Source organism: Leiobunum rupestre, chromosome 4, assembly GCF_980474605.1.
Source record: "Leiobunum rupestre chromosome 4, qqLeiRupe1.1.hap1, whole genome shotgun sequence".
In the NCBI taxonomy this organism is placed as follows: Eukaryota; Metazoa; Arthropoda; class Arachnida; order Opiliones; family Sclerosomatidae; genus Leiobunum; species Leiobunum rupestre.
Window position 1 is genome coordinate 24,589,650 of NC_143387.1, and position 18,376 is coordinate 24,608,025.

Genomic DNA, 18,376 nt, shown 5'->3' on the forward strand with positions numbered 1-18,376 from the left:
CGATTTTATCACTTTAATCACAATTTAATAATTTCAATATGGATTTAATCATTTTAATATTGATTTAATAACTTTAATCATTTTAATCGAGATTTAATCATTCTAATCATTTTAATGGAGATTTAATCATTCTAATCATTTTAATCGAGATTTAATCCTTTTAATCACGATTTAATCCGATTTAATCCTTTGAGGGTGACCTAATAATCATGCTAGTGATCTGCCCCTCGGTCTCAACCATCCAGTGGGGACTGGAGGATCGGAGAAGGAGGCCCAACCTTCCAGTGGAGACTGGAGGTCCAGAGACTTAAGTCCCAACCTTACAGTGTAGACTGGAGTATCGGAGGCTGGAGGCCCAACCTTCTAGTGGAGACTGGAGGACCGGAGACTGGAGGACCGGAGACTGGAGGCCCAACCTTCCAGTGTATACTGGAGGATCGGAGACTGGAGACCCTACCTTCCAGTGTAGACTGGAGGGCCAGAGACTTAAGTCCCAACCTTCCAGTGTAGACTGGAGGATCGGAGAGGGAGGCCCAACCTTCCAGTGGAGACTGGAGGCCCAACTTTCCAGTGGAGACTGGAGGACCATAGACTTAAGTCCCAACCTTCCAGTGTAGACTGGAGTATCGGAGACTGGAGGCCCAACCTTCCAGTGGAGACTAGAGGGCCAGAGACTTAAGTCCCAACCTTCCAGTGTAGACTGGAGGATCGGAGAAGGAGGCCCAACCTTCCAGTGGAGACTGGAGGACCGGAGACCCAACTTTCCAGTGGAGACTGGAGGACCAGAGACTTAAGTCCCAACCTTCCAGTGTAGACTGGAGTATCGGAGACTGGAGGCCCAACCTTCCAGTGGAGACTAGAGGACTGAAGACTGGAGGCCCAACCTTCCAGTGTATACTGGAATATCGGAAACTGGAGGCCCAACTTTCCAGTGCAGACTGGAGGACCAGAGACTTAAGTCCCAGCCTTCCAGTGTAGACTGGAGTATTGGAGACTGGAGGCCCAACCTTCCAGTGGAGACTGAAGGACCGGAGACTGGAGGCCCAACCTTCCAGTGGAGACTGGAGGACCGGAGACTGGAGACCAAAGGTGTTGCCGACCTATGACTAAGGGCAACGCTAAAAATCGTATCAACATAGTATCAATAAATAAATTCTTAATATTAGTGCCTAATTACGGAATATTAACCGAGCAAATAATTCTGTAAATTATAAAAGAAGTGTTTGAGCCAAGAGAATCTGGTACGGTCTGCGTCTATAGCGGCAGTCTGCCGCTCGAATATTTGCCCGATGAGTGTCGAGAAGAAAAATGTTTGGCTAGGGAAGAAAAACGGAGTTGAGAGAAAAAAATCTAAGAGCCATAAAATACGGGCCGAAAGCTTAAATTAGTTTTCGGGGAACTATTCAAGCAAATAAGAGTCGTGTTTCGCGCTTCCGAGGAATTGGAGCCGCCAGTATATTGCTTATAAGTTTAAGAATTTTTATTCTTCTCAGCCACCCTTATAAACTCAGCCACTCAAAAAAGCGGGGCCCGAATGAAAACTGGCGGAAGATGATGAAGAGAATGAAAAGTAGGAGATTCAATTTGCCCAGAGCCCGGCGCGGCTTACAACGCCGTCTGCCCAGACTGCGAGATACGTTTGCTGGAAAAGAAACAGACATTGCCGCGCAACGCCGGGGAAAAAGCAATAGTCATTCGAAAACGAAATAGGCCTTACAACGAAATTTCCGCGGAACAAAATATTATTACGGCGCGGCTCTGAGAAGCCGTGTTACGAAACGAAGATTTCATCTTCAAATTATCAATATTCATACAAATTTAGTTCTCTTTAAATAGCCACGAAAACGGAATTCCCAACACCTTATAATTTATCCTTGGCAGTCAGATTAAGCGGTAGAGGTATGAACGCGAACGTTTAGAACTTTAATATTGTTAATATGGTCCAAAACGTTAAGCCCAGTTCACACTATACAATTAATTGAACCACTTAATTGAAACCAACTAATTGTAAGCAAGAAAATTGTACAGTGTGAACAGAAAAAGTTGGAACAATAGTTACAATTTTTCTGTTCACACTATTCTATTTTCTGGCTTACAATTAGTTGGTTTCAATTAAGTGGCCCAATTAATTGTATAGTGTGAACTGGGCTTTACACTGTGATTGTCTTCGTGCACTCTGCTTTACCATATAATAATTAAAATTGACAAAAATAATGCTTTGTTTAAACATTTATTCATTTCTAAAATATTTCTATAATTCGAATGTATTTGGAAAATTATACAGGGTGTTTAAAATGGTTATGCAAAACATTTAATGAGTTGTAGGGGGTTAGTTGAGAAGTATGCCTGTTTATTTCCCATTTTCCTACGATGAGTGAAAAGAGCGCCAGAGAACTCAAAGTGTGTGCTACTATCCCCTGCCTGGAAATAGGCTGCAACAAGCGCAATAGACTTTAAATACTGTTTAAGTTACCTTTTTACGCTGGTTACCTCAATTTGTTTAAAAAGTCCCTTTTACCTATCACACGATGTTAGCGTTGCCCTGCTGCTTGGTTTTGCAATTGTTGCAGCCTACTTCCAGGGGCTTGTAGGCCACACTTTAAAGCTCTCTGGCGCTCTTTAAACTCATCGTAGGAAAATGGGGGAAAAACAGGCACCCCCCGTATCTCCTTAAAATTTTTGCATAACCTTTTGAAACACCCTAAAGATCGAAATGTGATTTGTGTTAGGGGCAATTGTACCCATGACTGAAATCTGGTGGGCATAATGTACCACTGTACCCCGCTGATGAAGACTAGACCTATTCATGTCAAACAGAAATTGCATTTATTTCCTAACAGATATATGAGTTGGTTCACAAAAACAATTTAGCAAATAAAACTTTATTCTTGCAATTATAGTTGTTTTACTTCCTTCACCTTTTAAGGATTTTTGTTTTGCAATATCACAAACACTACTATTTAAATTTATTGAATGGTAGAATTCGCGACGTACGGTCTTCCCAGTTTCAGTTGCACCAGGAGTACTTAGCCCATTAAGCAGGTCAGGTATACAGTTTATTTCCCGTATTTGGTCGTATCATAAATCTGGCTTTGGCCCCACGCAAATATCCAGTTTGTTCCGAACTTAAACTATCTTTTCTCCCTCGGTATTGTGACGTCAAATCGCGTCTCTAAGTGGATTATTCACGGTTTACAAACAGTGTCAACGCGAAACGGCGCAAACGCCTATAATAACCGTAAAAAAAAACCAGAGTGGCTTACTTGACAGGCCTGGATGTTTCGCGAGATGTGACAATGGATGCGACGGCGACGGTGCTGGTGATAGTCGCAGACACGCCATCAGACGAAGTCTCGGATTAAGAAGGAGGGGGCCTCGACGACGAAATCTGTTCCATGTCGGCCAACTTTGACACCTGTAAAAACAGAACAAATCGACTCTGTACTAATAGGCCACCCACAAACGACCGCAGCCCGCCGACAACGCGTCTCGCGAGACTTTATTTTGCTTAAAATTCGATATGACAGAAACACGAAACCGATACCGCCCCGCGTATTATACGCGCCGACCAAGAAAATACGCGTATAGTGAAACAGCGAGAGACTATGTCTATACTCTTACAGCGGAGGGGGGATTACTTAGCACGCGAACACGCCTATCTCGACATATCGTTATTTGGATAATATATCATTAAAATTGCAAATCCTTTGATTGAGAGCAAACAGTCAAGGACATTCCTAAGCCGTACCTATAGGCAAATTCCAAAATGATCTTTAGAAAATTACCGATATATTGTTAGACTGTTCTTGAATATTTAGAGGTTACAAACTATGATGTATTTGAATATGTAGATCGTATTAGGGAAAAACAGGGCCGGACTTAGAGATCTTGGGCCCATAGGAGTCTGGGCCCCCTTTTCACGCGCTGCATTTACTCTTATCCCTGGAGCTAGGCTGTGCCTGAATTTCCCTGATTCAGCGTAGAAGTCTGAGCTCTACGGTTATATTACTAAATAAAAGCTCTTAACAATCGTCGACTAAATACGCGATAATTATGAAACATTGTGATTTAAGGCTGCGTCCGTAAACTGAGAGGCAGAAATTTTGGTAATTTTAAAACAAAATATTCTACCTAGGAGTTTCTCCAATATAAATTACGATAGATATTATAGATTTATGCCTTCGAATACAGTAATTACGGTCACTGGAGGGCCCCTTCCAAGGATGGGCCCCTAGGCCACGGCCTAGGTTGGCCTAGGCGGAAATACTCCTCATTTTAGGGTACTAAACTACTGCCTTAAAGGAGCTACTCCCTTTAAAGTGTTCAACTACTCATTTTAGGGTACTAACCTACTGCCTTAAAGGAGCTACTCCCTTTAAAGTGTTGAACTACTCATTTTAGGGTATTAATCTACTAACCTACTGCCTTAAAGGAGCTACTCCCTTTAAAGTGTTGAACTACTCATTTTAGGGTATTAATCTACTGCCTTAAAGGAGCTACTCCCTTTAAAGTGTTCAACTACTCATTTTAGGCTACTAAACTACTGCCTTAAAGGAGCTACTCCCTTTAAAGTGTTAAACTACTAACTTTAGGGTACTAAACTACTGCCTTAAGGGACTACAATACTCACTTTAAAGTGTTCAACTACTCATTTTAGGCTACTAAACTACTGCCTTAAAGGAGCTACTCCCTTTAAAGTGTTAAACTACTCACTTTAGGGTACTAAACTACTGCCTTAAGGGACTACAATACTCACTTTAAAGTGTTAAACTACTCACTTTAGGGTACTAAACTACTGCCTTGCGGGACTACAAGTACAATACTCCCTTTAAAGTGTTAAACTACTCCCTTTAGGTTACTAAACTACCTCTTTAAGGGAGATACACGCTACCGGGTGTTAAATCACTCTACTCAGGGTGTAATATAACATTGTTTATACACCTTTACTAGTTTTAAATTTTGGACAAGAAAAAACCTTTAAGGGTGTATATATTAACCATAAATAGTGTTTTTTTATATATTTTAGAGCGTTAATATACTATACAGAGAAACAGGGAGAAGTTCAAGAATTATAGTGTGAAAATATTCAGACAACCCTGTAATTACTTGTTTGAGTTAGAATAGTTAAAGGAACGAGGATCGCATCTAAATAAATAAATGCATTCATTGCTAGTATGAAGTAAAAAAATTAAAAGGCCGGAGAATTTTCACATTCGGAAACCCTAAACACTGAAAATCTTTGAGAGAGATTAAGCACCCGATATTGTGAACGGGTAACGTTTACGTTTCAACACTATTTAGTAGACGTTATCTCAAGCTGAATTGCAGTTTTGCTCAGTTTTCAAAAATTCTATAGATCTTGGATAAAACAGCGTATTCTGGAAATCAGCGTTTGAAGGTCATTCAGCGGGCATTAAACAACAAACAGCAAAACGATTTAGTGACAATTCCGTCCACAGTGGCGCTTCGAGTGTTTACGGCGAACGAAGGCAAAATCCAAAGATGTTCGCGACGAAGACGATAATTATTATTATCCGTGTTGAATTGAAGCATCGATTAAATTCGAATTGGCTCAACCAAACCGCGAACACGGGTTTAATAGCTTCTCGTTCGTATATTAATGAAAGCTACGAAGCTATTCATAGAAGCAGCTGCTAGACTCCGTAATAGCTCCAGTTGATGGGCGGATCCGCCAGCGAAGGCTGGCTGCGTCAAAAACTCGGACAACGGCGCTGCGAAATGGAAACAATAACAAATAGCAATAAACTTCCGTTCTTGCTTCTAAAGCCTCTTATGAAGGTCATTAATGAGAGGGAATAGCCGCACGTTAAAATCTAATCAAGCAATTAAATTCCAATTTGTAACATTTTAATTATACCCACGGCTTTAAAAATATCGGTAAGGACTTATTATTTTTTTACATTCGCCACTACGTCGATTGTAAGTGATTTATATTTTTACTTTCGCCACTGCATCGCGTCCAAGGAGCAGCTCACTCCAATGATTATTAGCAGGAATTCATACCTCTACTTGGAATGCTTATCGCGGCAGATTTTCGTCTTGATATGGCTGACGATTTTTTTTTGACGTCACTATGTTAACTGAACAAACAACAACGTAAGAGAGGAGCCGTCAGAGTTATCTTACCATACACGATATGGCGAAATAATAGAGGTGTGCAAATACCATTTTTTGGGGATCGAATCGAATATCAAATATTTTTTTCAAAGCACGTCAAATACCAAATCGAATATTTAAAACGTCAAATAATTGGGTCGGATATTTTTAACGAAAAAATTTAAGCCAGTTAACTGATCATATACCAAATAGTATTTCGAATATTAAATAATACGACGTTAAATTTTTAATCTTGATTTATAGTACACCCTGTAACAAAGTGATCTGCCCCTAGGTCGTGTCTGAGATTGTAGGCGATTTAAAATAGATGAAAATGCTCGTAGGTGAAGTATCTTACGGGGTTTGAGGTGTCAAAAGCAGTCATTTTCCTCTTAAATGGTCGACGAATTTGCCGTCTTTCCTCTATTTGACACGAGAGGGCGTGTGGGGGCTATAAAAGGCGAGCACTATTTTCGTCGCCGCGATACCAATGCGTGTCTCGGTCGACAGCCATATGCCTATATCGTCGTGGTCTACGGAGACACACTGCTCTGACGTCTCAACAAAGGAGCCGATTCTCTTCCCCTTTCATACAGACCTCGGAGAACGGCTAAACGCGTCGACTCAACAAGTCGCTTTTTTCCGATCGAGGTAGCCTGCCTCTCGATTACCCTATGAGCACTCGGTCAGTGAACGCGTAAAGGAAATTTTTATAATACTGAAAATAGCGTTATTTAATTAAATTGTCGAAAACGACAACCCCGGGAAAATAAACGGTGGCAAATTTGTAATTTCCGAGAGAATAGAATTGCCAGGTATTGAAAATTAAATTTAAAAGGTAAATTTGAGTTTTTTTTTAAAACTCGTTATGAGCGATTGTGACGGGTGGGACAATTCAGTCCGCTCGTCCATCTGAGAAAGATTTTATTTGAACTTTATTATACCATTTTTTATTCTAACTTAATTTACGGCATTATTGCTTGGAGTAACACTTCTAAACATAATCTTGATCGGCTATTTCTAACCCAAAAAAAGGTAATAAGGAAAATATTTTATGTGTATTGGCTCCATCCAAGCGAACCCCTTTTTACTAAGAGCTGTTTATTAAAATTTCATGATGTAATTTTGTTTTTTAATTTAAAGTTTATCTTTTATAATCTTAACTTACGAGAAAACGCCGTTATTCCAATTAAATTCCTCAATAAGACGAACCAGGCACTATAATCACTTATCCCTACCACATTGTTTGACTTCTAAGTATCTCAACTCTATTTTTTTATAATGGTGTTAAAAAATTCAATATGATTTACGATGTTATAAAAGAATGCCGTACAATTTATGCTGTTAAAAAAACCATCAAAAATCTAATATTGGCCAATTTTTTTTAGTATGTAAAATTTTATTTTTTGTTGTTATTACCCTTGCTTTTATTTTTTCTTTTTGTTTATTTAGTGATTGTTTTCATGTTAAGGTCTGATAAAGTATCGCATGTAAGGGCTATAAGTCGCTCGATGACTTGGCCCTTTATTTATAATTTTGTACTTCCTAATGTATATTGCATAATTAATGAATTGATTGATAAATCAAGTGTTAGATGTGTGTTACGGCCACGTCAACAGGGGATAGGGACGGGACACCCATGGCGGAAGTATGTCAACCACCAGTTGGGGGATTAGTGGTCGTCCTCACACGGCCATCCACAAACTCTGCCTCCCAGACGCTTGGGATTACAGGAGTACGCCACTACTCCAGGCTAAACTTTAATTTTGTGTGAAATACTGACGTTAGACTTGTTAAATCAAATTTTTTAATAACACTCAAAGTTCGACCAATTGTAAATTTATGTTTAAAAGTTTAATGTTTTTAATTAAAAACATTATCATACATTATCGTACGCGTAAGCTGAATTATCTAAAAATTCGTAATATATAGCACGGCATTGAAAATATCGTACGTCCTAAAAATTTGCTCGAAATTATCGTCATGTATAATAATTAGCGTACGTCTGGCAACGCTGCGGGGATATAATCTTTTTTAACGTCTGCCGCTACATAACGTTGCGAGTAGGATATTCAAGTAAAGAAAATGGACGCCATTTTTTATCGTAACAGTTTCACACCTAATTTCGAATTAATTATTATTTATAATTATTAAGTGTTATCATTTTATTTGATTTTATTACACTTTTAAAATCAAAACAAAATGAGTTTTGAGTTCCTTTCAAAGGCCCACATTTTAGACCCCTCCCGCGAAATGACATAAATAACATAATACCATAAGTATGTTAATTACCAAAATTTATCACAGAAATGATTTAGAATTATTGATCAAGGTTTAGTTCTTAGCACAGAGACCCCTAGTGTCTAAATATGCCCAAGGCAAAATATTCTACTACCAAGAAGGATAACACGCTACTCAATTAGAGTGCAAGTTCAAGTCGGGAATTGGCGAGAAAGTCTGTGTCGAAAAAAGGTTTGGTTAGGAAATTAGAATAGGATGTGTCATACTTATTGTTATTATGTTACTTATTACATTTGGCATAAAAGAGATAAAATGTTCTATTAAGTGGCCTCAATTACATATAAAATAATTTTGCGCCCCTTTAAATTTTGAACGTTGACAAAATTTTAGAACTGTACTTGAATCGTATTTTATTTTCTGTCATTTCGCAGAAATAAGGTACATTATTGTCAAGGAAAATAACGACCTCTTTTCAGCAAAAGTAGGAAAGAATATTTGCTAACCGTTCTTTCAGTGGCGATTTGCATAGCGCTCTATTTTTGAGAAATGACCTCCACGTCCGACTGAAAGAAACGTTATAATAGCAAAAGGGGGCAGTACGAAGCTATAAGGCCGCCTAATGCGTGGTCGGGTCTTTGGGACGGAACAGAGTAGAACTATAAATATAACAAATGGAGGCAATAAGGTAACCGCCTCAAAGGCCGCGTTGAAACGACGCCGGAAGCAGATTAGAAAACTGGATTAAAAAATAACGTACCGAGGGAACTATAGGCGCTTTCGACGCCGTGCTGCTAAAGAGGATGAGCCGTTTGATCTGCTTAGCAGATTAAGGACCGTACAAAGGTTGTCTTGTATGAAATATACCTTCCTCCGTATCAAAGCGATATACTTAGAAAGAAGCCAAATCAATGCCACATATGAAGGTCTCCGCAATTGCCCTCGTGGAAACAGCGGACAAAGCCATTTCCAAATTGCCGTGTTTTTAAAGGGCGGATGATATACCTGGAGTTTTATGAAGAATGACGCTTCTTGTTAGTACTTCCTCAAAGGGCACCCCGTATTTGGCCCTAATATACCATAATGACATCTCAGGACGAGATAGAATTAAAGAGAGTATGAACGCAATCGGAAAATTTTCTGCTAAATATGAGAAACAAACACAGCACCCCGCACAAGGAGAACGCAGCTAGATTTAAACATGCTATAACGCAGTGTTGTGCAGTGCTTCCACTTGGACGATCTCATTTCTCCCTCTGTCGGTTCTAATAAATCCCTTTTTATCCCTTTCACAATTTTTTTTAACTAAAACAATAATATTTATAATTTTTAGGCCTTATACAAAGAAGAAAAAATTTCTTACAAATATTTTAAAATCTATGACACACTTTCGAGTCCCAGTTAATTTCATTCAAGGTAGAGGCGCGGTATTTGAAGTACTAGACCAAAATATTTCTAGCGAAAATACGGAAAATTCCCAAAATCATTAATTTTCGAAAAATCCCTTAATTTTCCCTTTTCCCCTCTCTTCCAAAATAAAATCCCTTTTAGGTCGGAAAATCCCTCAAAGTGGAAGCACTGGTGTTGTGTACAAATTTCATTGGACGAGCTTTTACGCTGCACGTGTTACGGAAAGGGGGAAGACAATTTCCGAATTTTCCCCTTCCGACGGCAGCAGTTGCTAAAGCATCTAACCAATTAAAATGGTACACGTGTAAATGCATAACTGTTGACGGGTTGGGTTCTCCTTGTGTGGGGTTTTGTGTTTATTGCTCCTAGGCTAAAACGGGTTACAATGTGTAAGAGGGTGAAGCCGTTCATGCCACGCGAGCCAACAGTTCCCTAAACTAATTATTACCATAAGCCTATCATAAGGTCCCCATAAGCAAAGGTCTAGGCCAAATTTTTGACGATCCCGTTATTATGAGGTAGGTATTCAAAATCTGCACCTTCTAGTGGCTACGTCCTCAACTACGCATTTCTGATATTGGAAAAACCAGCAACGGTCAAAATATTGTAAATAAACCACGACAAAGGTAATAAAGACCCTTTTTTAATGGTAATAACGCTGTACTTCGGCACATATGCCTTCGAGGTCAAGAGAAAACTAACAATTTATTTCTGAAATAAATTTCGCGAAATGCATTACGAATGCGCGCAAGCCGTGCGCGAACGTTTTTAAACTTACAACCACGCGGCATAAATTAACACTTATCTTTGCAAAATGATACATCAGAACCTAAGACTAGCTATTAGAAATAAGAATTGTGTTTCTGAAGGTATTTATTTTTCAAATTTGAGATTTAGACGCGTTTCGTGTGGCATTTATCAACCCGAGCGTGGCTGCTCTACCAAGTAAGAGAATATTTTAGATATAGAAATTTTGAAAAATAAGATGTCGCTACTGCCTTATCGTCGTACGTTAATTTTCTTCTCGCATGGACAACGCCGTTAACATGGGCCCCTATGTTAGACCTTTGCTTATGGGGACCTTATGCTATAGGCTTATGCTATTACCGTTACTATTTTGCGACGATATTTACTGACTTTCAATCTACTTCACGTAAAACGAGCAGTCAAAAAAATTTAAATTGAAAAACTCGAGCAAAGTCACAACTGAAAAAGTCGAAATTCATTTATGACATACTTTTCAGCAATCATTTAAATGGTGCCACAAGTATATTTCGTTCGAAAGTAATTTAAACAAAGCTGTATCTAGCGACCCGATACTGAACCCGGCCACCTGTTTAAATGTATTAAAAGTCACTCGATTATGAACCTAAGCCAGCTAACTGTTAATACTACGCTAGGCTTGAGTTTAATCCCGATTAAGAGATTTTTCTTTAATATAATTCTGACAAATACATATAAAGCGATAGAACATGAACAAGTTCTTGATAAAAATTGGATTTCTTTGGGCGTGTGCTTTTTAAAGAGTGTAGAAAATAGAGCGTTGGCATTTGCTTTAAAAGTAGAGGTCGGCGTTTGAATAAGCAATTATACGATTGTTTATATTTATCCATAACAGAGAATTATTCCGAAATATTCGAAAAAAATGATAAATTTTGCATGTTAAATCGTTGTTTATTCGTATAATTTATTCGTATAAAACAAATAATACTAATTTTAATGATTAATTGAAATTTTTGCGGTTAATTTATTTGTTCCGCCGACCTCTATTTAAAAGTAATTAGCGCCAATCAGCCCTAGCTTCTGTTAAACCTGATGCCTGATATTCGTAAATAATTTTTTACTCAATTTATATCAATATATATCAGGTTATAAAAATTTTGAAATATACTTGATACTTAGCATTGATATTATTGCTCTCTTTAACGAGATTTTATATCAAATTGAATTGAAGCTAGAGCAGTATTTTCTTCGTATTTATCAGAGCGCGCGTTTGTTAGCTATAACTAAAGGTTATAGAACACTCGTATTTCATTGGTCTTACAATGTTAGTGTCAGGGAAAATGGACATTTAATAGCTATATAGCCTTAATCAGAGTACTCGGGAGCCTCGAATATCTCAAATCGAGTTTTAAAACTACTTAGTGCCTAACTATAGTTCTAATTATGTCAAAACTTGCATTACAATCGACTAATGTTTACTACGATGAAGATGAACGTTTGCATATTCGAGTGGATGATAAGGAAGTTTCGATTCAATTGAAATTTCTCAGATTCATATTTACGGCGATGTTTAAAACGGATAATAATCGTCTGACGCTTCCTGAATGACTCGTTGGCAAAGTTGCGCTAAATTTCTTTATACCAATTGGTTAACTAAATGCACCAGTCTCTTACGGGGAAATAGTAGATATTAATTAGTGTTGTTAATTTTCCGGAAAAATAAAAAGTTGAAACATAAATTACTTTTTAAGGGTTTTTAACTTTTTATCGATATAAAATGTCTAATATAATTAAACATTAATAGTGTTACATCCGTACTCAGTTTAAACTTATCTAGAGGTTAAGTTTTACTTTCAGATTCGAAAAAATTAGGTGAAAATACCACTTTATTTAAATTTGCAAACAATATTAGACTAATCATGGAATGAAAATTTTTTTATTTTTTTCGGAAAAATACGGAAAGTTTTCCGTAAAAAAGCCTCGGTCATTTTCCAGAAAATATTCCGACTTACAACATAATATTAATTAATTGCATATTTAGCTCAAATCTAAATTTACTTAAATTAAAATTGATTAAATTCCAGGATGCAATTTAGTTTCCAAATAACCTAATTTTCAGGGTTGACTGGTTTAAACCACACTGGCTTAAACCATGGTTTAAATCATGGTTTAAACCAAGTTATGTTTTTAAAAAACAAATGGTTTTTTAATAACTTTTTTTAATTAACTAAAAATTATTTCAAAATGCTTGTACATTTTCTTACCGAAATGATTATATTTCTAAAACATTTACAAGGTGACCACATTTCCTATATTTTCAGTACCTTCCTATTCACCCCTTAGGTTTTTCTCATGTAGGATACAACCCGTGGTATATCCTATATTTAACTTTATTTTATCTAAGGTTTTTTGATAAGAATCCTTATTTTTGCTTAGGGTTTTTCCTATATTTTACTTTAATTCCCTTGAAAATTTCCTATTTTTTCTATAACATTTTCGAGGCATTTTCCTGGTCACCCTGCATTTATACAAAATTAAAAATTAAACTAAAACTAAAACTTCGTTCTTGTGAGACTCGTAAAAACGAAACTAAAACTTTGTTCTGGTCATGTGAGACTTATAATAATACTCATATTAATTTTTAGTTGATTTGTAATATGTATTCACGGTTAAACAAAAGGGAAAAATAGATTAAAAGTAAAATAAGAAGGTTTAAAAAAAACCTGATTTAAACCAAATAAACCGGTTTTTTTTTGGGTTTTTATTAAAAAAACCAGGGTTTTTTCCTTCGGGCACAGTTCGTATAGGCGATACGCCGCGATACTGGTTTCAGCTAAATTTAGAGCTAAAATTAAATTTTAAAAATCTTGATCATCTGGGTCCATCTTCTTGAAATTCGTTATTGAGTAAATCTGTTGACTTTATATTAAAATTGAGGTTCAAATTGACTCGAAGTTAATCCATAATAACAAAAATCCAAGACGATTACTTAGTCGTAAGACAGTCATCGTAGTCAATAATTAAAACTATTTGAAAGAAATTGTTCCCAACACGTTTTACTGTCTGGTTTAACCTCTTTTACAGTTCATGGAGGTTTACCTAAAACCAAGAGCCCATAGACGTACTAAGAACACGTAATCATAGCTTTAGCCCGTCGTGGAGCCTCCTAATCTATATTTTCAAAATAAGCCCCGCCTTTTTATATTTTCCGCCTGTAGTAACTTAAGTAACCAAAAAAATAAGCGGTCTAAGAACTACTTAAACTAACTAAAAACCTACTATAAAACCACTTAAAACCAACTCTAATTTCGTTTAATGGAGGACACTTAAAGCCAACTTAAAGCCAACTGAGAGCCAACTTGAAACCAACTTGAAACCAACTTAAAAATAATATGTAATTTTCTGTATATGTAAGGGTTCGCGCCTTCTTCTTAGAAGTAACAATAGTCGAAGAAGACTCAATCGATTAGGAGGCGATCCAACAAAATTTCCTTTCCTCTGTTCTTGGTATGTCTATGGGTTCTTGCTAAAACTGAATCGTAAATTAAATAACAAACCAAAGAGAGAGAAATATATTCGTGGCACGTAAAAGAGGAATTGAAGTACCATAAACGAACTTCAACTAGCCTATTAAGACGCTGAAAGGAGAGGAAATCTGGTAATCCATTTATAAAAAACCGAAATGGAAATAAGTCTGTCGCGTTTTTGGCTAGCGGGCGGCTATTTGGAAAACGAGCGTTAAGAAACGGCGAAAAAGCGAGCGTCGAAATTTAGCGTCGTTCGTGAAGGAAAGCTTGAAGGAAGAGCTTGGAGAAAAATGGGGGTTGAGCATGGCTCCTCCCACCATTTTCTTATAGACGATGAAAGAAAAGAGGAATGCCTGAATGGAGAAAAGAGAGAACGCCATTATGCAGCTTTCTGGACGATGAATTTTTTTACACGCTCACTCCGAATGGTGATGACAACGAGCCCCCAATAACCATCTCTCTCCTCCACTCCACGAAGATTCTTGCCGAGAAGAATTCGGGCCACCCCGTCCACGCTTAAAAGATGGCGGCGCAAACAGCCGATGGGTGAGCGGGGAAAAAATATGTAGGGAACACTTTCATCCAGCGAATTGCGCAAACAATCTTGGCAATGACACTAAACGTTCTGTTTACGCTCTCTTTACCCAGTCGATCCGAGTGGCCGTTCCCGCTCTCCGCTGTTAAGTTCGCTTGTCACGAGGCCCCGAAAGAGGCGAGAGATGGCGTTAAGTGCAAACTTTGGCCGGAAATGTAACGTCTTACCAGCGGAAGTGTAAAATATCGGGCGGAAACGGGATAATATTTTCCCCAGATAGGTTCCCCGTCTAATGGTCTGTCTTGACCAGAAGCTTCTATTGACATCGCGAAACCGCGAAACCACGAGATCGCTATACATTTACTTCGACAGAATTTGATCGAGTTTTTTGTTGATAAATTTAAAACCTAGCTGAAATAAGATACCAATATTCAAATTTAGAAAGTTAAAATGGTGGGAAAAGGATAAGTTCGAAAGTAACGCATTCTGATGGACCGGACTCCAAATTTCACGTTCTTGTTGAGTTGTTTTTTCCCGAGGGGCAGATCATTTTGTTACAGGGTGTCCTAATAATCATGATTAAAAATTTAATCAAGATTTAATCATTGTACAGCCAAAGCTACAGATTTAATTTTAATCGTGATTTAATCATTGGAGTGAGCTGCCCCTCGGTTTTTCCAGACTATTTAAATTTTCCGTGAAACATGTTTCACATGTTTTTGAAAACTAAAATTCCGAAGACACTGCTACTTAAGTAGCCATACGTGAAGCTGCGAAGCTCTAAACGCAACACTTTCACGCAAGCCAATATGTCTATTGGGGTTCGAAGACATCAGCGCTCGAAGCCTCAAAAAACCCCCTTTTAGAAGTGGGACTACCACGTGACATCCTGTCATCGAGGTACTAAAAAACACCTCCCCCTTCTCCCCTCTAGCACAGCGAAAGTAAAGAGGGGTGAGCCAGCATTCTAGTACTCACACACATGTGTTATTGAGATTAAAGCCCCACTTTCGAGGGAAGAGGGAACACTTCGAAATTTTTGGTCTTGCATGGATGTTCGGTTTCGGGTATCTAGTAGAGAGAGAGGGCTTCTATACGGATAGAACACACACACATGGGCATTTTTATTTGTATATCGCCAACGCGGAATCGATAGGGAAGCCTTGTTTTCGAAGAACGACTTTTAGGAAAATGTGGGGAGCCCTGGCTGGCATCGGGAGAGAGTGGGATCTAATCCGGCGGGGATAAGCTAACACGGGGTCAATCAATCCGGGGCGACGGCCGTAAACGTGGGAAAATAATAACACTCCATTCACCATCATCACAAACACGCCCTTCTTTTATTTTATCGTTTACGGAAAGACGATAATGGCCACCTTATACGGGGTGTGAGCAAAAAAAACCGATTCAGTGCTAAGAAGTCCAAATCTATTTTTAGTTCGAAATTTTTAGGTCACGTAACTCGTGCAGGGGGACATTTGGAATCGAAAATTTCAATGACCTTCAACAATGTCTTCAAGGTCATTCAAAAATTATCTCGAATACCTTAAAGTTTAGAAACTTGTTTAAAAATTAGAAAAGAGTGCGCCATGACATTTTAAGGTCAAATGGCTTTTACCTCAAGCCAATGGGAAATCAGAAGCCGATACAATAAAAGCAAAAACAAAAAAGGTAATGTTGAAAATAATGTACAAAAGACCAAACTGAAGTATTAATAAGTATGATAATGCACCCGCCTTTAATCCGTGATGGAAATGAACATGGTAAGGCTGCATTTGGTGTAATAATAATTATAATTATCAACTAGGCTAATACCCAAGGCACCAACTTAGGTCTAAGTCATCAAGCGACTTTTACAGCCATTAATTCAGGTGGCCGGCGTAGGAGGGTGGTGACAAGCCCTTCATGCAACGCGAGCCAACAGCTCCCTACACTAACTGTTACCGTTAACCTCAAAATGTTTTTAGAACCTTCCAAATGTTATAAGAACACGAAAATCTAGGCAGCTCTCTCGTGTCGTGCTCAATGTTTTCATTAATATTTCCTGTTAATAGGTGTTTTCGTAAATCCGCCGCTTCACTTTTTACTGTTGGGAGTACTGCCAACCGAGGCATTTTTTAGTTGGCCGTAATAGCCGTTTTTGTTTTCGGTTTCGTCTAAAGTGTCGCCTGCTAAAGTTTATGTTTTTTTACCTAGACCGTTTCGATCGTTTCGCCATATTTTTAGGTTAAATTGTTATTTAATAAACTAGAAACTTATTTTGAAGGGTTCAAAATAAGATAAATTGCTTTTGTTGTATATCTAAAGGTATGTACCATATGCAAACTTTTGATAGTGCCATTATTTCCGATAGGCCTTGTCCTACATAAAGAAAATCTTAAAACTACACGACCAAAAATATAAAATATATTAAAGCATACCTAGGAATATTTTCATTTATGGAGTCCATAACCCACCTAACACTTAGCCAACATATAAAATAAATACTAAAATACTAAATAGGACCAAAATTGTTATTTTCTCAAAGGCCGCTGCTGTTTCACAATCACCCAGTGTACCTGAAGCAGACGACAAATTCGAACAAAACAACGCATAACTCGTTTCTATGACGTTTTTGTGACGTCGACCCCAACAGTAAAACAAGTTCGTCGGTGGGGAAAACAATTTGCTTATTCAGCTATTGGAATTGCCTAATAACTTTTAAAATAATTTCCTCGCTATCGTAAACTAACTCTATAAAGAACTTAACTAGACAAAATAGATCTGCGACTCTAAAGGTCCCGATGGTCCGTAGCAAACCTATCAAACAATAAATGACACAAATCGCGGATAATGATCACGAACGAATCTGACGAAGTTAGGGCAACGTTCAAATAGGAATTTACGTTGTTATAAAATGAGTCCAGACACAGAGAGAGAGAGACATACGGCGTTGTTGTCAACCAACCGACTGGGCAGATTAAAATCGGCCAGCATTTGGAAACAAAGGACCCCGGGCGGTTTGGGTTTGTCCAGGGGTGGGTGGGCAGTCAGTCCGGTAGCTTAGGCGACAACGGTTTCTCCGAATTGAAAGAGAAAATTGGTAGACCCCCCCGCGCACGCGGAGCGGAACAAGCCGAGGTGGGACCTGACGAGAGGGTATTTAATCCGACTCCCAAATTAAAACAAAGAGTTGACGCAGTTGCGAAGGATAAAAGGTCGGTGACGGTCAAATGACCTTTGAAAGCAAACGTCATAAGTGTGGCCCGAATTACGGCATAAGGCGGAGAAGGAACGGGAGGAAAACGAATACTGGAAAGCTAGCCAATTTTTCGCTTGAGCCCTAATTAATTAAAACTTTGCCAAGCCGAACGGGTGCCTAAACCCGAGGCCTAGCGCTCATCAAAACTAATGCAAAAATGGATAAATCAAAAGCTTTGGATCTGATTAGCTTAGCCCCTCAAAGTCTTTCACAGACCCCTCCACCCTTTTAAGGCCCCCTCCTCCCAAATGGCGCGGACCGAACAGGGCCTCACTTCCCCCCTTTAATATTAAAGATAGAAGTTGGAAACGTCGTTTCTCGGGGGTATAAAGACGGGGATGTGTTGAAAGATTACCGTTACAGAGGGGGTTAAGGGGGGATGAAAAGATGGAGGGAGGGGGAATCGAACTGAGAGAGTGGGAAGGAGTTTTATCTTAAAAACATTAACGTTATTTAGGGCTAATGATGCGGAGAGATGCTAAGATTGCGGGCGGCGGATGGGAAATATAGCGCTTTTCCAATTTGGAATTATATTCTCTCCTCTTGCCAGCCATCCGCCCTTCGGACAGTGAGAAATATCCGTAG

General features: G+C 38.4%; 1 protein-coding gene across 1 annotated transcript in view; it reads right to left on the bottom strand.

The window, feature by feature from the left end:
• Positions 1 to 18,376, bottom strand: part of pxb (putative Hedgehog signaling attenuator pxb) — a 291,061-nt gene that overhangs the window by 220,507 nt on the left and 52,178 nt on the right. The window contains exon 2 of the mRNA XM_090173160.1: positions 3,264 to 3,415. The gene's annotated coding sequence lies outside the window, so the exon portion shown is untranslated. The remainder of the gene's footprint in view (positions 1 to 3,263; positions 3,416 to 18,376) is intronic.